A 20,941-nucleotide genomic window follows, 5' to 3' on the forward strand; every position below is an offset into this window, starting at 1 on the left:
GCTGCTCTTCACACCCACCCGCCCACCTCTGCCTGTCCCACAGATGATGTCACCACCGGAAGCCCCCGTCCCTTCCACTCTCCTGCACTCCAGGGCGACTTTCCAGACCACAGAGCCCATGAAACGCTGCTTCTGCTGCCCACCCTGTTGCCAAAAAGACATCTCTGGGACTTGCCATGGTAAGCCAATCCACCTGTTCCCTGGAGGTGGGAGGGCACATCTTGTGCCGCCTGCTCTGCTGCTGTTCCTTGCACTGGGTCAATGATGAGATCCCATACTGAAGAAAGGTGATGACTTAAAAAAAAGTCATGCTCAATAGGATTACGCTGAGGCCCAGCACAGTCCCAGTGCGACCAGAGGACCCTGAGCACCCCACATGTCTTCTCGGGAGAAAGCCATGCACACTGGGGACATGGAGGCCCCCAAACAGGCCAAGACTCAGTCCCCAGTCTCGAGCAGTTGCTCGGGCAATGTGAAGCCAGGCTAGTTCCTGCTGGGCTTGCTGTGTGTTCCCCGAGGTGCAGGAACAAGGATACACTGCCGGGCTCCCCCTTGAGCTTCTCTCGTGCCCTTGTGTCTTCCAGTGAGACGAGCTGCCCCAGGGGACCATGGCACCACAGGTGGCAGGTGAGTGTGCCGTGGGTTCAAGAAGTCTCTGGACAGAATGTGTGGGTCACACGAATCGAGGCAGGGCAGTGCAGTGGAGCCTCAGAGGCACAGGAATGCAGCCTGGGCAGGGCTCCCATGCAGAAGATGGGACCCTTTGTTCTCAGAGGCTCTGAAGCTTCGCCTCACACCCTGGTCAGCTGCAGGAGCCAGGCTCCTTATGGAAATGCTCAAGAAGTGGCACTCGACAGGTGTGCATGCAGTGGCCAAGGGCTTGCCTTTCAGTGTTGGTGCAAGGGTGCAGATGTGGCCGACGATGCATCCGAGAAAAGCTGTGCATCAGGTTGGGTTGGAGGTGTGTGTCATGGATCACACACACAGTGGCACAGAGGCAGCACTAGTGAGGCAGCTGGCTGTGCAGGTCCCAGCTCCACTTGCCTCCCAGGGATGCGCCAGCTTGTGGCCGGCCCAGGACATCACTCTCTTAGGTCACCTCAGCCAGGACAGACAGCTGCAGGCAATGCCATTTGGGACCCTGCCCACAGCTTGAACTCTCTGGCTGAATTGCATGCCCTGGCACGTGGCTGGGCTTCGGGCTGTCCTGAGCCCAGCCCAGGTGCCAGGGCTCTCTGAAAACGGATGCCTACACCTACACGGGTGGCTTCAAGCCACACCACAAGAGTTGGCCTGTTGTCCAGCCCCGTGACTATTCCTCATCTCTCTAAGCTGTCCAGGATTGTGGTGTGCCACGACCTGCAGAGGAACGTGTGTGTGCAGGGCAGAACCTGAGCTGCTGGATGCGGTGTGTGCTCGCAGCCTGTTCTTGGGTAGCTCAGCACAGACACTGATGCCATGTTGTTAGGTGTGAGACGAGGGTTGTGAAGAGCCCTCCCTGAGTAAAGCCCCTGGAACCAATGTTCTCATGCCAACACTGTGCCCACTGTGCCACTGCTTGCTTGTGCTGCCAGGAATCCGCCAGGATGTGGGCAACAGGGGCAGGAAAGAGAGCTACACTATCACATAGTGTCTTTCAGCAGGGCCATGTGGGCCAATGGCACCTGTGGGTCTGGGGTCCAAGCGGCCAAGAGGTCCCAAGCCAAGCCAAGTGGGCGGGGCTTGTCTCACCCAGCACGCAGCCTGCCTGGACACCCTCAGCTGCAGCATGGGGACCACACCCCCCCCGGGCCAGTGCACTCAGAAGCGGCTCATGCTGCTCTTCACACCCACCCGCCCACCTCTGCCTGTCCCACAGATGATGTCACCACCGGAAGCCCCCGTCCCTTCCACTCTCCTGCACTCCAGGGCGACTTTCCAGACCACAGAGCCCATGAAATGCTGCTGCTGCCCACCCTGTTGCCAAAAAGACATCTCTGGGACTTGCCATGGTAAGCCAATCCACCTGTTCCCTGGAGGTGGGAGGGCACATCTTGTGCCGCCTGCTCTGCTGCTGTTCCTTGCACTGGGTCAATGATGAGATCCCATACTGAAGAAAGGTGATGACTTAAAAAAAAGTCATGCTCAATAGGATTACGCTGAGGCCCAGCACAGTCCCAGTGCGACCAGACGACCCTGGGGGCCCCACATGTCTTCTCGGGAGAAAGCCATGCACACTCAGGACATGGAGGCCCCCAAACAGGCCAAGACTCAGTCTCCAGTCTCGAGCAGTCGCTCGGGCAATGTGAAGCTAGGCTTGTTCCTGCTGGGCTTGCTGTGTGTTCCCCAAGGTGCAGGAACAAGGATACACTGCCAGGCTCTCCCTTGAGCTTCTCTCGTGCCCTTGTGTCTTCCAGTGAGACGAGCTGCCCCAGGGGACCATGGCACCGCAGGTGGCAGGTGAGTGTGCCGTGGGTTCAAGAAGTCTCTGGACAGAATGTGTGGGTCACACGAATCGAGGCAGGGCAGTGCAGTGGAGCCTCAGAGGCACAGGAACGCAGCCTGGGCAAGGCTCCCATGCAGAAGGTGGGACCCTTTGTTCTCAGAGGCTTTGAAGCTTCGCCTCACACCCTGGTCAGCTGCAGGAGCCAGGCTCCTTATGGAAATGCTCAAGAAGTGGCACTCGACAGGTGTGCATGCAGTGGCCAAGGGCTTGCCTTTCAGTGTTGGTGCAAGGGTGCAGATGTGGCCGACGATGCATCCGAGAAAAGCTGTGCATCAGGTTGGGTTGGAGGTGTGTGTCATGGATCACACACACAGTGGCACAGAGGCAGCACTAGTGAGGCAGCTGGCTGTGCAGGTCCCAGCTCCACTTGCCTCCCAGGGATGCGCCAGCTTGTGGCCAGCCCAGGGCACAACTCTGTTAGGTCACCTCAGCCAGGACAGACAGCTGCAGGCAGTGCCATTTGGGACCCTGCCCACAGCTTGAACTCTCTGGCTGAATTGCATGCCCTGGCGCGTGGCTGGGCTTCGGGCTGTCCTGAGCCCAGCCCAGGTGCCAGGGCTCCCTGAAAACGGATGCCTACACCTACACGGGTGGCTTCAAGCCACACCACAAGAGTTGGCCTGTTGTCCAGCCCCGTGACTATTCCTCATCTCTCTAAGCTGTCCAGGATTGTGGTGTGCCACGACCTGCAGAGGAACGTGTGTGTGCAGGGCAGAACCTGAGCTGCTGGATGCGGTGTGTGCTCGCAGCCTGTTCTTGGGTAGCTCAGCACAGACACTGATGCCATGTTGTTAGGTGTGAGACGAGGGTTGTGAAGAGCCCTCCCTGAGTAAAGCCCCTGGAACCAATGTTCTCATGCCAACACTGTGCCCACTGTGCCACTGCTTGCTTGTGCTGCCAGGAATCCGCCAGGATGTGGGCAACAGGGGCAGGAAAGAGAGCTACACTATCACATAGTGTCTTTCAGCAGGGCCATGTGGGCCAATGGCACCTGTGGGTCTGGGGTCCAAGCGGCCAAGAGGTCCCAAGCCAAGCCAAGTGGGCGGGGCTTGTCTCACCCAGCACGCAGCCTGCCTGGACACCCTCAGCTGCAGCATGGGGACCACACCCCACCCAGGGCCAGTGCACTCAGAAGCGGCTCATGCTGCTCTTCACACCCACCCGCCCACCTCTGCCTGTCCCACAGATGATGTCACCACCGGAAGCCCCCGTCCCTTCCACTCTCCTGCACTCCAGGGCGACTTTCCAGACCACAGAGCCCATGAAATGCTGCTGCTGCCCACCCTGTTGCCAAAAAGACATCTCTGGGACTTGCCATGGTAAGCCAATCCACCTGTTCCCTGGAGGTGGGAGGGCACATCTTGTGCCGCCTGCTCTGCTGCTGTTCCTTGCACTGGGTCAATGATGAGATCCCATACTGAAGAAAGGTGATGACTTAAAAAAAAGTCATGCTCAATAGGATTACGCTGAGGCCCAGCACAGTCCCAGTGCGACCAGAGGACCCTGGGGACCCCACATGTCTTCTCGGGAGAAAGCCAAGCACACTGGGGACATGGAGGCCCCCAAACAGGCCAAGACTCAGTCCCCAGTCTCGAGCAGTTGCTCGGGCAATGTGAAGCTAGGCTTGTTCCTGCTGGGCTTGCTGTGTGTTCCCCGAGGTGCAGGAACAAGGATACACTGCCGGCTCCCCCTTGAGCTTCTCTCGTGCCCTTGTGTCTTCCAGTGAGACGAGCTGCCCCAGGGGACCATGGCACCGCAGGTGGCAGGTGAGTGTGCCGTGGGTTCAAGAAGTCTCTGGACAGAATGTGTGGGTCACACGAATCGAGGCAGGGCAGTGCAGTGGAGCCTCAGAGGCACAGGAAGGCAGCCTGGGCAGGGCTCCCATGCAGAAGATGGGACCCTTTGTTCTCGGAGGCTCTGAAGCTTCGCCTCACACCCTGGTCAGCTGCAGGAGCCAGGCTCCTTATGGAAATGCTCAAGAAGTGGCACTCGACAGGTGTGCATGCAGTGGCCAAGGGCTTGCCTTTCAGTGTTGGTGCAAGGGTGCAGATGTGGCCGACGATGCATCCGAGAAAAGCTGTGCATCAGGTTGGGTTGGAGGTGTGTGTCATGGATCACACACACAGTGGCACAGAGGCAGCACTAGTGAGGCAGCTGGCTGTGCAGGTCCCAGCTCCACTTGCCTCCCAGGGATGCGCCAGCTTGTGGCCGGCCCAGGACATCACTCTCTTAGGTCACCTCAGCCAGGACAGACAGCTGCAGGCAGTGCCATTTGGGACCCTGCCCACAGCTTGAACTCTCTGGCTGAATTGCATGCCCTGCCACATGGCTGGGCTTCGGGCTGTCCTGAGCCCAGCCCAGGTGCCAGGGCTCTCTGAAAACGGATGCCTACACCTACACGGGTGGCTTCAAGCCACACCACAAGAGTTGGCCTGTTGTCCAGCCCCGTGACTATTCCTCATCTCTCTAAGCTGTCCAGGATTGTGGTGTGCCACGACCTGCAGAGGAACGTGTGTGTGCAGGGCAGAACCTGAGCTGCTGGATGCGGTGTGTGCTCGCAGCCTGTTCTTGGGTAGCTCAGCACAGACACTGATGCCATGTTGTTAGGTGTGAGACGAGGGTTGTGAAGAGCCCTCCCTGAGTAAAGTCCCTGGAACCAATGTTCTCATGCCAACACTGTGCCCACTGTGCCACTGCTTGCTTGTGCTGCCAGGAATCCGCCAGGATGTGGGCAACAGGGGCAGGAAAGAGAGCTACACTATCACATAGTGTCTTTCAGCAGGGCCATGTGGGCCAATGGCACCTGTGGGTCTGGGGTCCAAGCGGCCAAGAGGTCCCAAGCCAAGCCAAGTGGGCGGGGCTTGTCTCACCCAGCACGCAGCCTGCCTGGACACCCTCAGCTGCAGCATGGGGACCACACCCCCCCACCCAAAGCCAGTGCACTCAGAAGCGGCTCATGCTGCTCTTCACACCCACCCGCCCACCTCTGCCTGTCCCACAGATGATGTCACCACCGGAAGTCCCCGTCCCTTCCACTCTCCTGCACTCCAGGGCGACTTTCCAGACCACAGAGCCCATGAAATGCTGCTGCTGCCCACCCTGTTGCCAAAAAGACATCTCTGGGACTTGCCATGGTAAGCCAATCCACCTGTTCCCTGGAGGTGGGAGGGCACATCTTGTGCCGCCTGCTCTGCTGCTGTTCCTTGCACTGGGTCAATGATGAGATCCCATACTGAAGAAAGGTGATGACTTAAAAAAAAGTCATGCTCAATAGGATTACGCTGAGGCCCAGCACAGTCCCAGTGCGACCAGAGGACCCTGGGGACCTCAGATGTCTTCTCGGGAGAAAGCCATGCACACTGGGGACATGGAGGCCCCCAAACAGGCCAAGACTCAGTCCCCAGTCTCGAGCAGTTGCTCGGGCAATGTGAAGCCAGGCTAGTTCCTGCTGGGCTTGCTGTGTGTTCCCCGAGGTGCAGGAACAAGGATACACTGCCGGGCTCCCCCTTGAGCTTCTCTCGTGCCCTTGTGTCTTCCAGTGAGACGAGCTGCCCCAGGGGACCATGGCACCGCAGGTGGCAGGTGAGTGTGCCGTGGGTTCAAGAAGTCTCTGGACAGAATGTGTGGGTCACACGAATCAAGCAAGGGCAGTGCAGTGGAGCCTCAGAGGCACAGGAATGCAGCCTGGGCAGGGCTCCCATGCAGAAGATGGGACCCTTTGTTCTCGGAGGCTCTGAAGCTTCGCCTCACACCCTGGTCAGCTGCAGGAGCCAGGCTCCTTATGGAAATGCTCAAGAAGTGGCACTCGACAGGTGTGCATGCAGTGGCCAAGGGCTTGCCTTTCAGTGTTGGTGCAAGGGTGCAGATGTGGCCGACGATGCATCCGAGAAAAGCTGTGCATCAGGTTGGGTTGGAGGTGTGTGTCATGGATCACACACACAGTGGCACAGAGGCAGCACTAGTGAGGCAGCTGGCTGTGCAGGTCCCAGCTCCACTTGCCTCCCAGGGATGCGCCAGCTTGTGGCCGGCCCAGGACATCACTCTCTTAGGTCACCTCAGCCAGGACAGACAGCTGCAGGCAGTGCCATTTGGGACCCTGCCCACAGCTTGAACTCTCTGGCTGAATTGCATGCCCTGGCACGTGGCTGGGCTTCGGGCTGTCCTGAGCCCAGCCCAGGTGCCAGGGCTCCCTGAAAACGGATGCCTACACCTACACGGGTGGCTTCAAGCCACACCACAAGAGTTGGCCTGTTGTCCAGCCCCGTGACTATTCCTCATCTCTCTAAGCTGTCCAGGATTGTGGTGTGCCACGACCTGCAGAGGAACGTGTGTGTGCAGGGCAGAACCTGAGCTGCTGGATGCGGTGTGTGCTCGCAGCCTGTTCTTGGGTAGCTCAGCACAGACACTGATGCCATGTTGTTAGGTGTGAGACGAGGGTTGTGAAGAGCCCTCCCTGAGTAAAGTCCCTGGAACCAATGTTCTCATGCCAACACTGTGCCCACTGTGCCACTGCTTGCTTGTGCTGCCAGGAATCCACCAGGATGTGGGCAACAGGGGCAGGAAAGAGAGCTACACTATCACATAGTGTCTTTCAGCAGGGCCATGTGGGCCAATGGCACCTGTGGGTCTGGGGTCCAAGCGGCCAAGAGGTCCCCAGCCAAGCCAAGTGGGCGGGGCTTGTCTCACCCAGCACGCAGCCTGCCTGGACACCCTCAGCTGCAGCATGGGGACCACACCCCCCCACCCAGGGCCAGTGCACTCAGAAGCGGCTCATGCTGCTCTTCACACCCACCCGCCCACCTCTGCCTGTCCCACAGATGATGTCACCACCGGAAGCCCCCGTCCCTTCCACTCTCCTGCACTCCAGGGCGACTTTCCAGACCACAGAGCCCATGAAATGCTGCTTCTGCTGCCCACCCTGTTGCCAAAAAGACATCTCTGGGACTTGCCATGGTAAGCCAATCCACCTGTTCCCTGGAGGTGGGAGGGCACATCTTGTGCCGCCTGCTCTGCTGCTGTTCCTTGCACTGGGTCAATGATGAGATCCCATACTGAAGAAAGGTGATGACTTAAAAAAAAGTCATGCTCAATAGGATTACGCTGAGGCCCAGCACAGTCCCAGTGCGACCAGAGGACCCTGGGGACCCCACATGTCTTCTCGGGAGAAAGCCAAGCATACTGGGGACATGGAGGCCCCCAAACAGGCCAAGACTCAGTCCCCAGTCTTGAGCAGTTGCTCGGGCAATGTGAAGCTAGGCTTGTTCCTGCTGGGCTTGCTGTGTGTTCCCCGAGGTGCAGGAACAAGGATACACTGCCGGCTCCCCCTTGAGCTTCTCTCGTGCCCTTGTGTCTTCCAGTGAGACGAGCTGCCCCAGGGGACCATGGCACCGCAGGTGGCAGGTGAGTGTGCCGTGGGTTCAAGAAGTCTCTGGACAGAATGTGTGGGTCACACGAATCGAGGCAGGGCAGTGCAGTGGAGCCTCAGAGGCACAGGAAGGCAGCCTGGGCAGGGCTCCCATGCAGAAGATGGGACCCTTTGTTCTCAGAGGCTCTGAAGCTTCGCCTCACACCCTGGTCAGCTGCAGGAGCCAGGCTCCTTATGGAAATGCTCAAGAAGTGGCACTCGACAGGTGTGCATGCAGTGGCCAAGGGCTTGCCTTTCAGTGTTGGTGCAAGAGTGCAGATGTGGCCGACGATGCATCCGAGAAAAGCTGTGCATCAGGTTGGGTTGGAGGTGTGTGTCATGGATCACACACACAGTGGCACAGAGGCAGCACTAGTGAGGCAGCTGGCTGTGCAGGTCCCAGCTCCACTTGCCTCCCAGGGATGCGCCAGCTTGTGGCCAGCCCAGGGCACAATTCTCTTAGGTCACCTCAGCCAGGACAGACAGCTGCAGGCAGTGCCATTTGGGACCCTGCCCACAGCTTGAACTCTCTGGCTGAATTGCATGCCCTGGCGCGTGGCTGGGCTTCGGACTGTCCTGAGCCCAGCCCAGGTGCCAGGGCTCCCTGAAAACGGATGCCTACACCTACACGGGTGGCTTCAAGCCACACCACAAGAGTTGGCCTGTTGTCCAGCCCCGTGACTATTCCTCATCTCTCTAAGCTGTCCAGGATTGTGGTGTGCCACGACCTGCAGAGGAACGTGTGTGTGCAGGGCAGAACCTGAGCTGCTGGATGCGGTGTGTGCTCGCAGCCTGTTCTTGGGTAGCTCAGCACAGACACTGATGCCATGTTGTTAGGTGTGAGACGAGGGTTGTGAAGAGCCCTCCCTGAGTAAAGCCCCTGGAACCAATGTTCTCATGCCAACACTGTGCCCACTGTGCCACTGCTTGCTTGTGCTGCCAGGAATCCGCCAGGATGTGGGCAACAGGGGCAGGAAAGAGAGCTACACTATCACATAGTGTCTTTCAGCAGGGCCATGTGGGCCAATGGCACCTGTGGGTCTGGGGTCCAAGCGGCCAAGAGGTCCCAAGCCAAGCCAAGTGGGCGGGGCTTGTCTCACCCAGCACGCAGCCTGCCTGGACACCCTCAGCTGCAGCATGGGGACCACACCCCCCACCCAGGGCCAGTGCACTCAGAAGCGGCTCATGCTGCTCTTCACACCCACCCGCCCACCTCTGCCTGTCCCACAGATGATGTCACCACCGGAAGTCCCCGTCCCTTCCACTCTCCTGCACTCCAGGGCGACTTTCCAGACCACAGAGCCCATGAAACGCTGCTGCTGCCCACCCTGTTGCCAAAAAGACATCTCTGGGACTTGCCATGGTAAGCCAATCCACCTGTTCCCTGGAGGTGGGAGGGCACATCTTGTGCCGCCTGCTCTGCTGCTGTTCCTTGCACTGGGTCAATGATGAGATCCCATACTGAAGAAAGGTGATGACTTAAAAAAAAGTCATGCTCAATAGGATTACGCTGAGGCCCAGCACAGTCCCAGTGCGACCAGAGGACCCTGGGGACCTCACATGTCTTCTCGGGAGAAAGCCATGCACACTCAGGACATGGAGGCCCCCAAACAGGCCAAGACTCAGTCCCCAGTCTTGAGCAGTCGCTGGGGCAATGTGAAGCCAGGCTTGTTCCTGCTGGGCTTGCTGTGTGTTCCCCGAGGTGCAGGAACAAGGATACACTGCCGGCTCCCCCTTGAGCTTCTCTCGTGCCCTTGTGTCTTCCAGTGAGACGAGCTGCCCCAGGGGACCATGGCACCGCAGGTGGCAGGTGAGTGTGCCGTGGGTTCAAGAAGTCTCTGGACAGAATGTGTGGGTCACACGAATCGAGGCAGGGCAGTGCAGTGGAGCCTCAGAGGCACAGGAAGGCAGCCTGGGCAGGGCTCCCATGCAGAAGATGGGACCCTTTGTTCTCGGAGGCTCTGAAGCTTCGCCTCACACCCTGGTCAGCTGCAGGAGCCAGGCTCCTTATGGAAATGCTCAAGAAGTGGCACTCGACAGGTGTGCATGCAGTGGCCAAGGGCTTGCCTTTCAGTGTTGGTGCAAGGGTGCAGATGTGGCCGACGATGCATCCGAGAAAAGCTGTGCATCAGGTTGGGTTGGAGGTGTGTGTCATGGATCACACACACAGTGGCACAGAGGCAGCACTAGTGAGGCAGCTGGCTGTGCAGGTCCCAGCTCCACTTGCCTCCCAGGGATGCGCCAGCTTGTGGCCGGCCCAGGACATCACTCTCTTAGGTCACCTCAGCCAGGACAGACAGCTGCAGGCAGTGCCATTTGGGACCCTGCCCACAGCTTGAACTCTCTGGCTGAATTGCATGCCCTGGCACGTGGCTGGGCTTCGGGCTGTCCTGAGCCCAGCCCAGGTGCCAGGGCTCCCTGAAAACGGATGCCTACACCTACACGGGTGGCTTCAAGCCACACCACAAGAGTTGGCCTGTTGTCCAGCCCCGTGACTATTCCTCATCTCTCTAAGCTATCCAGGATTGTGGTGTGCCACGACCTGCAGAGGAACGTGTGTGTGCAGGGCAGAACCTGAGCTGCTGGATGCGGTGTGTGCTCGCAGCCTGTTCTTGGGTAGCTCAGCACAGACACTGATGCCATGTTGTTAGGTGTGAGACGAGGGTTGTGAAGAGCCCTCCCTGAGTAAAGCCCCTGGAACCAATGTTCTCATGCCAACACTGTGCCCACTGTGCCACTGCTTGCTTGTGCTGCCAGGAATCCACCAGGATGTGGGCAACAGGGGCAGGAAAGAGAGCTACACTATCACATAGTGTCTTTCAGCAGGGCCATGTGGGCCAATGGCACCTGTGGGTCTGGGGTCCAAGCGGCCAAGAGGTCCCCAGCCAAGCCAAGTGGGCGGGGCTTGTCTCACCCAGCACGCAGCCTGCCTGGACACCCTCAGCTGCAGCATGGGGACCACACCCCCACCCAGGACCAGTGCACTCAGAAGAGGCTCATGTTGCTCTTCAGACCCACCCGCCCACCTCTGCCTGTCCCACAGATGATGTCACCACCGGAAGCCCCCGTCCCTTCCACTCTCCTGCACTCCAGGGCGACTTTCCAGACCACAGAGCCCATGAAATGCTGCTGCTGCCCACCCTGTTGCCAAAAAGACATCTCTGGGACTTGCCATGGTAAGCCAATCCACCTGTTCCCTGGAGGTGGGAGGGCACATCTTGTGCCGCCTGCTCTGCTGCTGTTCCTTGCACTGGGTCAATGATGAGATCCCATACTGAAGAAAGGTGATGACTTAAAAAAAAGTCATGCTCAATAGGATTACGCTGAGGCCCAGCACAGTCCCAGTGCGACCAGAGGACCCTGGGGACCCCACATGTCTTCTCGGGAGAAAGCCAAGCACACTGGGGACATGGAGGCCCCCAAACAGGCCAAGACTCAGTCCCCAGTCTCGAGCAGTTGCTCGGGCAATGTGAAGCTAGGCTTGTTCCTGCTGGGCTTGCTGTGTGTTCCCCGAGGTGCAGGAACAAGGATACACTGCCGGCTCCCCCTTGAGCTTCTCTCGTGCCCTTGTGTCTTCCAGTGAGACGAGCTGCCCCAGGGGACCATGGCACCACAGGTGGCAGGTGAGTGTGCCGTGGGTTCAAGAAGTCTCTGGACAGAATGTGTGGGTCACAGGAATCAAGCAAGGGCAGTGCAGTGGAGCCTCAGAGGCACAGGAATGCAGCCTGGGCACGGCTCCCATGCAGAAGATGGGACCCTTTGTTCTCGGAGGCTCTGAAGCTTCGCCTCACACCCTGGTCAGCTGCAGGAGCCAGGCTCCTTATGGAAATGCTCAAGAAGTGGCACTCGACAGGTGTGCATGCAGTGGCCAAGGGCTTGCCTTTCAGTGTTGGTGCAAGAGTGCAGATGTGGCCGACGATGCATCCGAGAAAAGCTGTGCATCAGGTTGGGTTGGAGGTGTGTGTCATGGATCACACACACAGTGGCACAGAGGCAGCACTAGTGAGGCAGCTGGCTGTGCAGGTCCCAGCTCCACTTGCCTCCCAGGGATGCACCAGCTTGTGGCCAGCCCAGGGCACAACTCTCTTAGGTCACCTCAGCCAGGACAGACAGCTGCAGGCAGTGCCATTTGGGACCCTGCCCACAGCTTGAACTCTCTGGCTGAATTGCATGCCCTGGCGTGTGGCTGGGCTTCGGACTGTCCTGAGCCCAGCCCAGGTGCCAGGGCTCCCTGAAAACGGATGCCTACACCTACACGGGTGGCTTCAAGCCACACCACAAGAGTTGGCCTGTTGTCCAGCCCCGTGACTATTCCTCATCTCTCTAAGCTGTCCAGGATTGTGGTGTGCCACGACCTGCAGAGGAACGTGTGTGTGCAGGGCAGAACCTGAGCTGCTGGATGCGGTGTGTGCTCGCAGCCTGTTCTTGGGTAGCTCAGCACAGACACTGATGCCATGTTGTTAGGTGTGAGACGAGGGTTGTGAAGAGCCCTCCCTGAGTAAAGCCCCTGGAACCAATGTTCTCATGCCAACACTGTGCCCACTGTGCCACTGCTTGCTTGTGCTGCCAGGAATCCGCCAGGATGTGGGCAACAGGGGCAGGAAAGAGAGCTACACTATCACATAGTGTCTTTCAGCAGGGCCATGTGGGCCAATGGCACCTGTGGGTCTGGGGTCCAAGCGGCCAAGAGGTCCCAAGCCAAGCCAAGTGGGCGGGGCTTGTCTCACCCAGCACGCAGCCTGCCTGGACACCCTCAGCTGCAGCATGGGGACCACACCCCCCACCCAGAGCCAGTGCACTCAGAAGCGGCTCATGCTGCTCTTCACACCCACCCGCCCACCTCTGCCTGTCCCACAGATGATGTCACCACCGGAAGCCCCCGTCCCTTCCACTCTCCTGCACTCCAGGGCGACTTTCCAGACCACAGAGCCCATGAAATGCTGCTGCTGCCCACCCTGTTGCCAAAAAGACATCTCTGGGACTTGCCATGGTAAGCCAATCCACCTGTTCCCTGGAGGTGGGAGGGCACATCTTGTGCCGCCTGCTCTGCTGCTGTTCCTTGCACTGGGTCAATGATGAGATCCCATACTGAAGAAAGGTGATGACTTAAAAAAAAGTCATGCTCAATAGGATTACGCTGAGGCCCAGCACAGTCCCAGTGCGACCAGAGGACCCTGGGGACCCCACATGTCTTCTCGGGAGAAAGCCAAGCACACTGGGGACATGGAGGCCCCCAAACAGGCCAAGACTCAGTCCCCAGTCTCGAGCAGTTGCTCGGGCAATGTGAAGCCAGGCTTGTTCCTGCTGGGCTTGCTGTGTGTTCCCCGAGGTGCAGGAACAAGGATACACTGCCGGCTCCCCCTTGAGCTTCTCTCGTGCCCTTGTGTCTTCCAGTGAGACGAGCTGCCCCAGGGGACCATGGCACCGCAGGTGGCAGGTGAGTGTGCCGTGGGTTCAAGAAGTCTCTGGACAGAATGTGTGGGTCACACGAATCGAGGCAGGGCAGTGCAGTGGAGCCTCAGAGGCACAGGAAGGCAGCCTGGGCAGGGCTCCCATGCAGAAGATGGGACCCTTTGTTCTCGGAGGCTCTGAAGCTTCGCCTCACACCCTGGTCAGCTGCAGGAGCCAGGCTCCTTATGGAAATGCTCAAGAAGTGGCACTCGACAGGTGTGCATGCAGTGGCCAAGGGCTTGCCTTTCAGTGTTGGTGCAAGAGTGCAGATGTGGCCGACGATGCATCCGAGAAAAGCTGTGCATCAGGTTGGGTTGGAGGTGTGTGTCATGGATCACACACACAGTGGCACAGAGGCAGCACTAGTGAGGCAGCTGGCTGTGCAGGTCCCAGCTCCACTTGCCTCCCAGGGATGCACCAGCTTGTGGCCAGCCCAGGGCACAACTCTGTTAGGTCACCTCAGCCAGGACAGACAGCTGCAGGCAGTGCCATTTGGGACCCTGCCCACAGCTTGAACTCTCTGGCTGAATTGCATGCCCTGGCGCGTGGCTGGGCTTCGGACTGTCCTGAGCCCAGCCCAGGTGCCAGGGCTCCCTGAAAACGGATGCCTACACCTACACGGGTGGCTTCAAGCCACACCACAAGAGTTGGCCTGTTGTCCAGCCCCGTGACTATTCCTCATCTCTCTAAGCTGTCCAGGATTGTGGTGTGCCACGACCTGCAGAGGAACGTGTGTGTGCAGGGCAGAACCTGAGCTGCTGGATGCGGTGTGTGCTCGCAGCCTGTTCTTGGGTAGCTCAGCACAGACACTGATGCCATGTTGTTAGGTGTGAGACGAGGGTTGTGAAGAGCCCTCCCTGAGTAAAGCCCCTGGAACCAATGTTCTCATGCCAACACTGTGCCCACTGTGCCACTGCTTGCTTGTGCTGCCAGGAATCCGCCAGGATGTGGGCAACAGGGGCAGGAAAGAGAGCTACACTATCACATAGTGTCTTTCAGCAGGGCCATGTGGGCCAATGGCACCTGTGGGTCTGGGGTCCAAGCGGCCAAGAGGTCCCAAGCCAAGCCAAGTGGGCGGGGCTTGTCTCACCCAGCACGCAGCCTGCCTGGACACCCTCAGCTGCAGCATGGGGACCACACCCCCACCCAGAGCCAGTGCACTCAGAAGCGGCTCATGCTGCTCTTCACACCCACCCGCCCACCTCTGCCTGTCCCACAGATGATGTCACCACCGGAAGCCCCCGTCCCTTCCACTCTCCTGCACTCCAGGGCGACTTTCCAGACCACAGAGCCCATGAAATGCTGCTGCTGCCCACCCTGTTGCCAAAAAGACATCTCTGGGACTTGCCATGGTAAGCCAATCCACCTGTTCCCTGGAGGTGGGAGGGCACATCTTGTGCCGCCTGCTCTGCTGCTGTTCCTTGCACTGGGTCAATGATGAGATCCCATACTGAAGAAAGGTGATGACTTAAAAAAAAGTCATGCTCAATAGGATTACGCTGAGGCCCAGCACAGTCCCAGTGCGACCAGAGGACCCTGGGGACCCCACATGTCTTCTCGGGAGAAAGCCAAGCACACTGGGGACATGGAGGCCCCCAAACAGGCCAAGACTCAGTCCCCAGTCTCGAGCAGTTGCTCGGGCAATGTGAAGCCAGGCTAGTTCCTGCTGGGCTTGCTGTGTGTTCCCCGAGGTGCAGGAACAAGGATACACTGCCGGCTCCCCCTTGAGCTTCTCTCGTGCCCTTGTGTCTTCCAGTGAGACGAGCTGCCCCAGGGGACCATGGCACCGCAGGTGGCAGGTGAGTGTGCCGTGGGTTCAAGAAGTCTCTGGACAGAATGTGTGGGTCACACGAATCGAGGCAGGGCAGTGCAGTGGAGCCTCAGAGGCACAGGAAGGCAGCCTGGGCAGGGCTCCCATGCAGAAGATGGGACCCTTTGTTCTCGGAGGCTCTGAAGCTTCGCCTCACACCCTGGTCAGCTGCAGGAGCCAGGCTCCTTATGGAAATGCTCAAGAAGTGGCACTCGACAGGTGTGCATGCAGTGGCCAAGGGCTTGCCTTTCAGTGTTGGTGCAAGGGTGCAGATGTGGCCGACGATGCATCCGAGAAAAGCTGTGCATCAGGTTGGGTTGGAGGTGTGTGTCATGGATCACACACACAGTGGCACAGAGGCAGCACTAGTGAGGCAGCTGGCTGTGCAGGTCCCAGCTCCACTTGCCTCCCAGGGATGCGCCAGCTTGTGGCCAGCCCAGGGCACAACTCTGTTAGGTCACCTCAGCCAGGACAGACAGCTGCAGGCAGTGCCATTTGGGACCCTGCCCACAGCTTGAACTCTCTGGCTGAATTGCATGCCCTGGCGCGTGGCTGGGCTTCGGACTGTCCTGAGCCCAGCCCAGGTGCCAGGGCTCTCTGAAAACGGATGCCTACACCTACACGGGTGGCTTCAAGCCACACCACAAGAGTTGGCCTGTTGTCCAGCCCCGTGACTATTCCTCATCTCTCTAAGCTGTCCAGGATTGTGGTGTGCCACGACCTGCAGAGGAACGTGTGTGTGCAGGGCAGAACCTGAGCTGCTGGATGCGGTGTGTGCTCGCAGCCTGTTCTTGGGTAGCTCAGCACAGACACTGATGCCATGTTGTTAGGTGTGAGACGAGGGTTGTGAAGAGCCCTCCCTGAGTAAAGCCCCTGGAACCAATGTTCTCATGCCAACACTGTGCCCACTGTGCCACTGCTTGCTTGTGCTGCCAGGAATCCGCCAGGATGTGGGCAACAGGGGCAGGAAAGAGAGCTACACTATCACATAGTGTCTTTCAGCAGGGCCATGTGGGCCAATGGCACCTGTGGGTCTGGGGTCCAAGCGGCCAAGAGGTCCCAAGCCAAGCCAAGTGGGCGGGGCTTGTCTCACCCAGCACGCAGCCTGCCTGGACACCCTCAGCTGCAGCATGGGGACCACACCCCCCCACCCAGGGCCAGTGCACTCAGAAGCGGCTCATGCTGCTCTTCACACCCACCCGCCCACCTCTGCCTGTCCCACAGATGATGTCACCACCGGAAGCCCCCGTCCCTTCCACTCTCCTGCACTCCAGGGCGACTTTCCAGACCACAGAGCCCATGAAACGCTGCTTCTGCTGCCCACCCTGTTGCCAAAAAGACATCTCTGGGACTTGCCATGGTAAGCCAATCCACCTGTTCCCTGGAGGTGGGAGGGCACATCTTGTGCCGCCTGCTCTGCTGCTGTTCCTTGCACTGGGTCAATGATGAGATCCCATACTGAAGAAAGGTGATGACTTAAAAAAAAGTCATGCTCAATAGGATTACGCTGAGGCCCAGCACAGTCCCAGTGCGACCAGAGGACCCTGGGGACCCCACATGTCTTCTCGGGAGAAAGCCAAGCACACTGGGGACATGGAGGCCCCCAAACAGGCCAAGACTCAGTCCCCAGTCTTGAGCAGTCGCTCTGGCAACGTGAATCCAGGCTTGTTCCTGCTGGGCTTGCTGTGTGTTCCCCGAGGTGCAGGAACAAGGATACACTGCCGGCTCCCCCTTGAGCTTCTCTCGTGCCCTTGTGTCTTCCAGTGAGACGAGCTGCCCCAGGGGACCATGGCACCGCAGGTGGCAGGTGAGTGTGCCGTGGGTTCAAGAAGTCTCTGGACAGAATGTGTGGGTCACACGAATCGAGGCAGGGCAGTGCAGTGGAGCCTCAGAGGCACAGGAAGGCAGCCTGGGCAGGGCTCCCATGCAGAAGATGGGACCCTTTGTTCTCGGAGGCTCTGAAGCTTCGCCTCACACCCTGGTCAGCTGCAGGAGCCAGGCTCCTTATGGAAATGCTCAAGAAGTGGCACTCGACAGGTGTGCATGCAGTGGCCAAGGGCTTGCCTTTCAGTGTTGGTGCAAGAGTGCAGATGTGGCCGACGATGCATCCGAGAAAAGCTGTGCATCAGGTTGGGTTGGAGGTGTGTGTCATGGATCACACACACAGTGGCACAGAGGCAGCACTAGTGAGGCAGCTGGCTGTGCAGGTCCCAGCTCCACTTGCCTCCCAGGGATGCGCCAGCTTGTGGCCGGCCCAGGACATCACTCTCTTAGGTCACCTCAGCCAGGACAGACAGCTGCAGGCAGTGCCATTTGGGACCCTGCCCACAGCTTGAACTCTCTGGCTGAATTGCATGCCCTGCCACATGGCTGGGCTTCGGGCTGTCCTGAGCCCAGCCCAGGTGCCAGGGCTCCCTGAAAACGGATGCCTACACCTACACGGGTGGCTTCAAGCCACACCACAAGAGTTGGCCTGTTGTCCAGCCCCGTGACTATTCCTCATCTCTCTAAGCTGTCCAGGATTGTGGTGTGCCACGACCTGCAGAGGAACGTGTGTGTGCAGGGCAGAACCTGAGCTGCTGGATGCGGTGTGTGCTCGCAGCCTGTTCTTGGGTAGCTCAGCACAGACACTGATGCCATGTTGTTAGGTGTGAGACGAGGGTTGTGAAGAGCCCTCCCTGAGTAAAGCCCCTGGAACCAATGTTCTCATGCCAACACTGTGCCCACTGTGCCACTGCTTGCTTGTGCTGCCAGGAATCCACCAGGATGTGGGCAACAGGGGCAGGAAAGAGAGCTACACTATCACATAGTGTCTTTCAGCAGGGCCATGTGGGCCAATGGCACCTGTGGGTCTGGGGTCCAAGCGGCCAAGAGGTCCCAAGCCAAGCCAAGTGGGCGGGGCTTGTCTCACCCAGCACGCAGCCTGCCTGGACACCCTCAGCTGCAGCATGGGGAACACACCCCCCCACCCAAGGCCAGTGCACTCAGAAGCGGCTCATGCTGCTCTTCACACCCACCCGCCCACCTCTGCCTGTCCCACAGATGATGTCACCACCGGAAGCCCCCGTCCCTTCCACTCTCCTGCACTCCAGGGTGACTTTCCAGACCACAGAGCCCATGAAACGCTGCTTCTGCTGCCCACCCTGTTGCCAAAAAGACATCTCTGGGACTTGCCATGGTAAGCCAATCCACCTGTTCCCTGGAGGTGGGAGGGCACATCTTGTGCCGCCTGCTCTGCTGCTGTTCCTTGCACTGGGTCAATGATGAGATCCCATACTGAAGAAAGGTGATGACTTAAAAAAAAGTCATGCTCAATAGGATTACGCTGAGGCCCAGCACAGTCCCAGTGCGACCAGAGGACCCTGGGGGCCCCACATGTCTTCTCGGGAGAAAGCCATGCACACTGGGGACATGGAGGCCGCCAAACAGGCCAAGACTCAGTCTCCAGTCTCGAGCAGTCGCTCGGACAATGTGAAGCTAGGCTTGTTCCTGCTGGGCTTGCTGTGTGTTCCCCGAGGTGCAGGAACAAGGATACACTGCCGGCTCCCCCTTGAGCTTCTCTCGTGCCCTTGTGTCTTCCAGTGAGACGAGCTGCCCCAGGGGACCATGGCACCGCAGGTGGCAGGTGAGTGTGCCGTGGGTTCAAGAAGTCTCTGGACAGAATGTGTGGGTCACACGAATCGAGGCAGGGCAGTGCAGTGGAGCCTCAGAGGCACAGGAAGGCAGCCTGGGCAGGGCTCCCATGCAGAAGATGGGACCCTTTGTTCTCGGAGGCTTTGAAGCTTCGCCTCACACCCTGGTCAGCTGCAGGAGCCAGGCTCCTTATGGAAATGCTCAAGAAGTGGCACTCGACAGGTGTGCATGCAGTGGCCAAGGGCTTGCCTTTCAGTGTTGGTGCAAGGGTGCAGATGTGGCCGACGATGCATCCGAGAAAAGCTGTGCATCAGGTTGGGTTGGAGGTGTGTGTCATGGATCACACACACAGTGGCACAGAGGCAGCTGGCTGTGCAGGTCCCAGCTCCACTTGCCTCCCAGGGATGCGCCAGCTTGTGCCCAGCCCAGGGCACAACTCTGTTAGGTCACCTCAGCCAGGACAGACAGCTGCAGGCAGTGCCATTTGGGACCCTGCCCACAGCTTGAACTCTCTGGCTGAATTGCATGCCCTGGCGCGTGGCTGGGCTTCGGGCTGTCCTGAGCCCAGCCCAGGTGCCAGGGCTCCCTGAAAACGGATGCCTACACCTACACGGGTGGCTTCAAGCCACACCACAAGAGTTGGCCTGTTGTCCAGCCCCGTGACTATTCCTCATCTCTCTAAGCTGTCCAGGATTGTGGTGTGCCACGACCTGCAGAGGAACGTGTGTGTGCAGGGCAGAACCTGAGCTGCTGGATGCGGTGTGTGCTCGCAGCCTGTTCTTGGGTAGCTCAGCACAGACACTGATGCCATGTTGTTAGGCGTGAGACGAGGGTTGTGAAGAGCCCTCCCTGAGTAAAGCCCCTGGAACCAATGTTCTCATGCCAACACTGTGCCCACTGTGCCACTGCTTGCTTGTGCTGCCAGGAATCCGCCAGGATGTGGGCAACAGGGGCAGGAAAGAGAGCTACACTATCACATAGTGTCTTTCAGCAGGGCCATGTGGGCCAATGGCACCTGTGGGTCTGGGGTCCAAGCGGCCAAGAGGTCCCAAGCCAAGCCAAGTGGGCGGGGCTTGTCCCACCCAGCATGCAGCCTGCCTGGACACCCTCAGCTGCAGCATGGGGAACACACCCCACCCAGGGCCAGTGCACTCAGAAGCGGCTCATGCTGCTCTTCACACCCACCCGCCCACCTCTGCCTGTCCCACAGATGATGTCACCACCCCGTCCCTTCCACTCTCCTGCACTCCAGGGCGACTTTCCAGACCACAGAGCCCATGAAACGCTACTTCTGCTGCCCACCCTGTTGCCAAAAAGACATCTCTGGGACTTGCCATGGTAAGCCAATCCACCTGTTCCCTGGAGGTGGGAGGGCACATCTTGTGCCGCCTGCTCTGCTGCTGTTCCTTGCACTGGGTCAATGATGAGATCCCATACTGAAGAAAGGTGATGACTTAAAAAAAAGTCATGCTCAATAGGATTACGCTGAGGCCCAGCACAGTCCCAGTGCGACCAGAGGACCCTGGGGACCTCAGATGTCTTCTCGGGAAAAACCAAGCACATTGGGGACATGGAGGCCCCCAAACAGGCCAAGACTCAGTCCCCAGTCTCGAGCAGTTGCTCAGGCAATGTGAAGCTAGGCTTGTTCCTGCTGGGCTTGCTGTGTGTTCCCCAAGGTGCAGGAACAAGGATACACTGCCAGGCTCTCCCTTGAGCTTCTCTCGTGCCCTTGTGTCTTCCAGTGAGACGAGCTGCCCCAGGGGACCATGGCACCGCAGGTGGCAGGTGAGTGTGCCGTGGGTTCAAGAAGTCTCTGGACAGAATGTGTGGGTCACACGAATTGAGGCAGGGCAGTGCAGTGGAGCCTCAGAGGCACAGGAAGGCAGCCTGGGGCAGGGCTCCCATGCAGAAGGTGGGACCCTTTGTTCTCGGAGGCTCTGAAGCTTCGCCTCACACCCTGGTCAGCTGCAGGAGCCAGGCTCCTTATGGAAATGCTCAAGAAGTGGCACTCGACAGGTGTGCATGCAGTGGCCAAGGGCTTGCCTTTCAGTGTTGGTGCAAGAGTGCAGATGTGGCCGACGATGCATCCGAGAAAAGCTGTGCATCAGGTTGGGTTGGAGGTGTGTGTCACACAGTGGCACAGAGGCAGCACTAGTGA

The 20,941-nt window shown here is 58.9% G+C and overlaps 12 non-coding genes across 12 annotated transcripts; all 12 read left to right on the forward strand.

Moving 5' to 3' along the window:
* Positions 1–255: 255 nt before the first annotated feature.
* On the forward strand, positions 256–335 carry LOC121149601. The gene has a single exon (XR_005882749.1). It is a non-coding gene; the product is annotated as a small nucleolar RNA SNORD115 (small nucleolar RNA).
* A 1,732-nt stretch (positions 336–2,067) lies between these two features.
* LOC121149602 lies at positions 2,068–2,147 on the forward strand. Its single transcript, XR_005882750.1, has one exon. It is a non-coding gene; the product is annotated as a small nucleolar RNA SNORD115 (small nucleolar RNA).
* A 1,733-nt stretch (positions 2,148–3,880) lies between these two features.
* LOC121149603 lies at positions 3,881–3,960 on the forward strand. The gene has a single exon (XR_005882751.1). It is a non-coding gene; the product is annotated as a small nucleolar RNA SNORD115 (small nucleolar RNA).
* Positions 3,961–5,695: 1,735 nt separating this feature from the next.
* Positions 5,696–5,775, forward strand: LOC121149604. Its single transcript, XR_005882752.1, has one exon. It is a non-coding gene; the product is annotated as a small nucleolar RNA SNORD115 (small nucleolar RNA).
* Positions 5,776–7,514: 1,739 nt separating this feature from the next.
* Positions 7,515–7,594, forward strand: LOC121149605. The gene has a single exon (XR_005882753.1). It is a non-coding gene; the product is annotated as a small nucleolar RNA SNORD115 (small nucleolar RNA).
* A 1,734-nt stretch (positions 7,595–9,328) lies between these two features.
* Positions 9,329–9,408, forward strand: LOC121149606. Its single transcript, XR_005882754.1, has one exon. It is a non-coding gene; the product is annotated as a small nucleolar RNA SNORD115 (small nucleolar RNA).
* Positions 9,409–11,141: 1,733 nt separating this feature from the next.
* On the forward strand, positions 11,142–11,221 carry LOC121149607. The gene has a single exon (XR_005882755.1). It is a non-coding gene; the product is annotated as a small nucleolar RNA SNORD115 (small nucleolar RNA).
* A 1,734-nt stretch (positions 11,222–12,955) lies between these two features.
* LOC121149608 lies at positions 12,956–13,035 on the forward strand. Its single transcript, XR_005882756.1, has one exon. It is a non-coding gene; the product is annotated as a small nucleolar RNA SNORD115 (small nucleolar RNA).
* A 1,733-nt stretch (positions 13,036–14,768) lies between these two features.
* Positions 14,769–14,848, forward strand: LOC121149609. The gene has a single exon (XR_005882757.1). It is a non-coding gene; the product is annotated as a small nucleolar RNA SNORD115 (small nucleolar RNA).
* A 1,738-nt stretch (positions 14,849–16,586) lies between these two features.
* Positions 16,587–16,666, forward strand: LOC121149610. The gene has a single exon (XR_005882758.1). It is a non-coding gene; the product is annotated as a small nucleolar RNA SNORD115 (small nucleolar RNA).
* A 1,738-nt stretch (positions 16,667–18,404) lies between these two features.
* Positions 18,405–18,484, forward strand: LOC121149611. The gene has a single exon (XR_005882759.1). It is a non-coding gene; the product is annotated as a small nucleolar RNA SNORD115 (small nucleolar RNA).
* A 1,713-nt stretch (positions 18,485–20,197) lies between these two features.
* Positions 20,198–20,277, forward strand: LOC121149613. Its single transcript, XR_005882760.1, has one exon. It is a non-coding gene; the product is annotated as a small nucleolar RNA SNORD115 (small nucleolar RNA).
* The last annotated feature ends 664 nt before the right edge of the window (positions 20,278–20,941 follow it).

This window comes from Ochotona curzoniae, unplaced genomic scaffold, assembly GCF_017591425.1.
Source record: "Ochotona curzoniae isolate NIBS_2020 unplaced genomic scaffold, NIBS_Ocur_1.0 scaffold_4701, whole genome shotgun sequence".
Classification (NCBI taxonomy): domain Eukaryota; kingdom Metazoa; phylum Chordata; class Mammalia; order Lagomorpha; family Ochotonidae; genus Ochotona; species Ochotona curzoniae.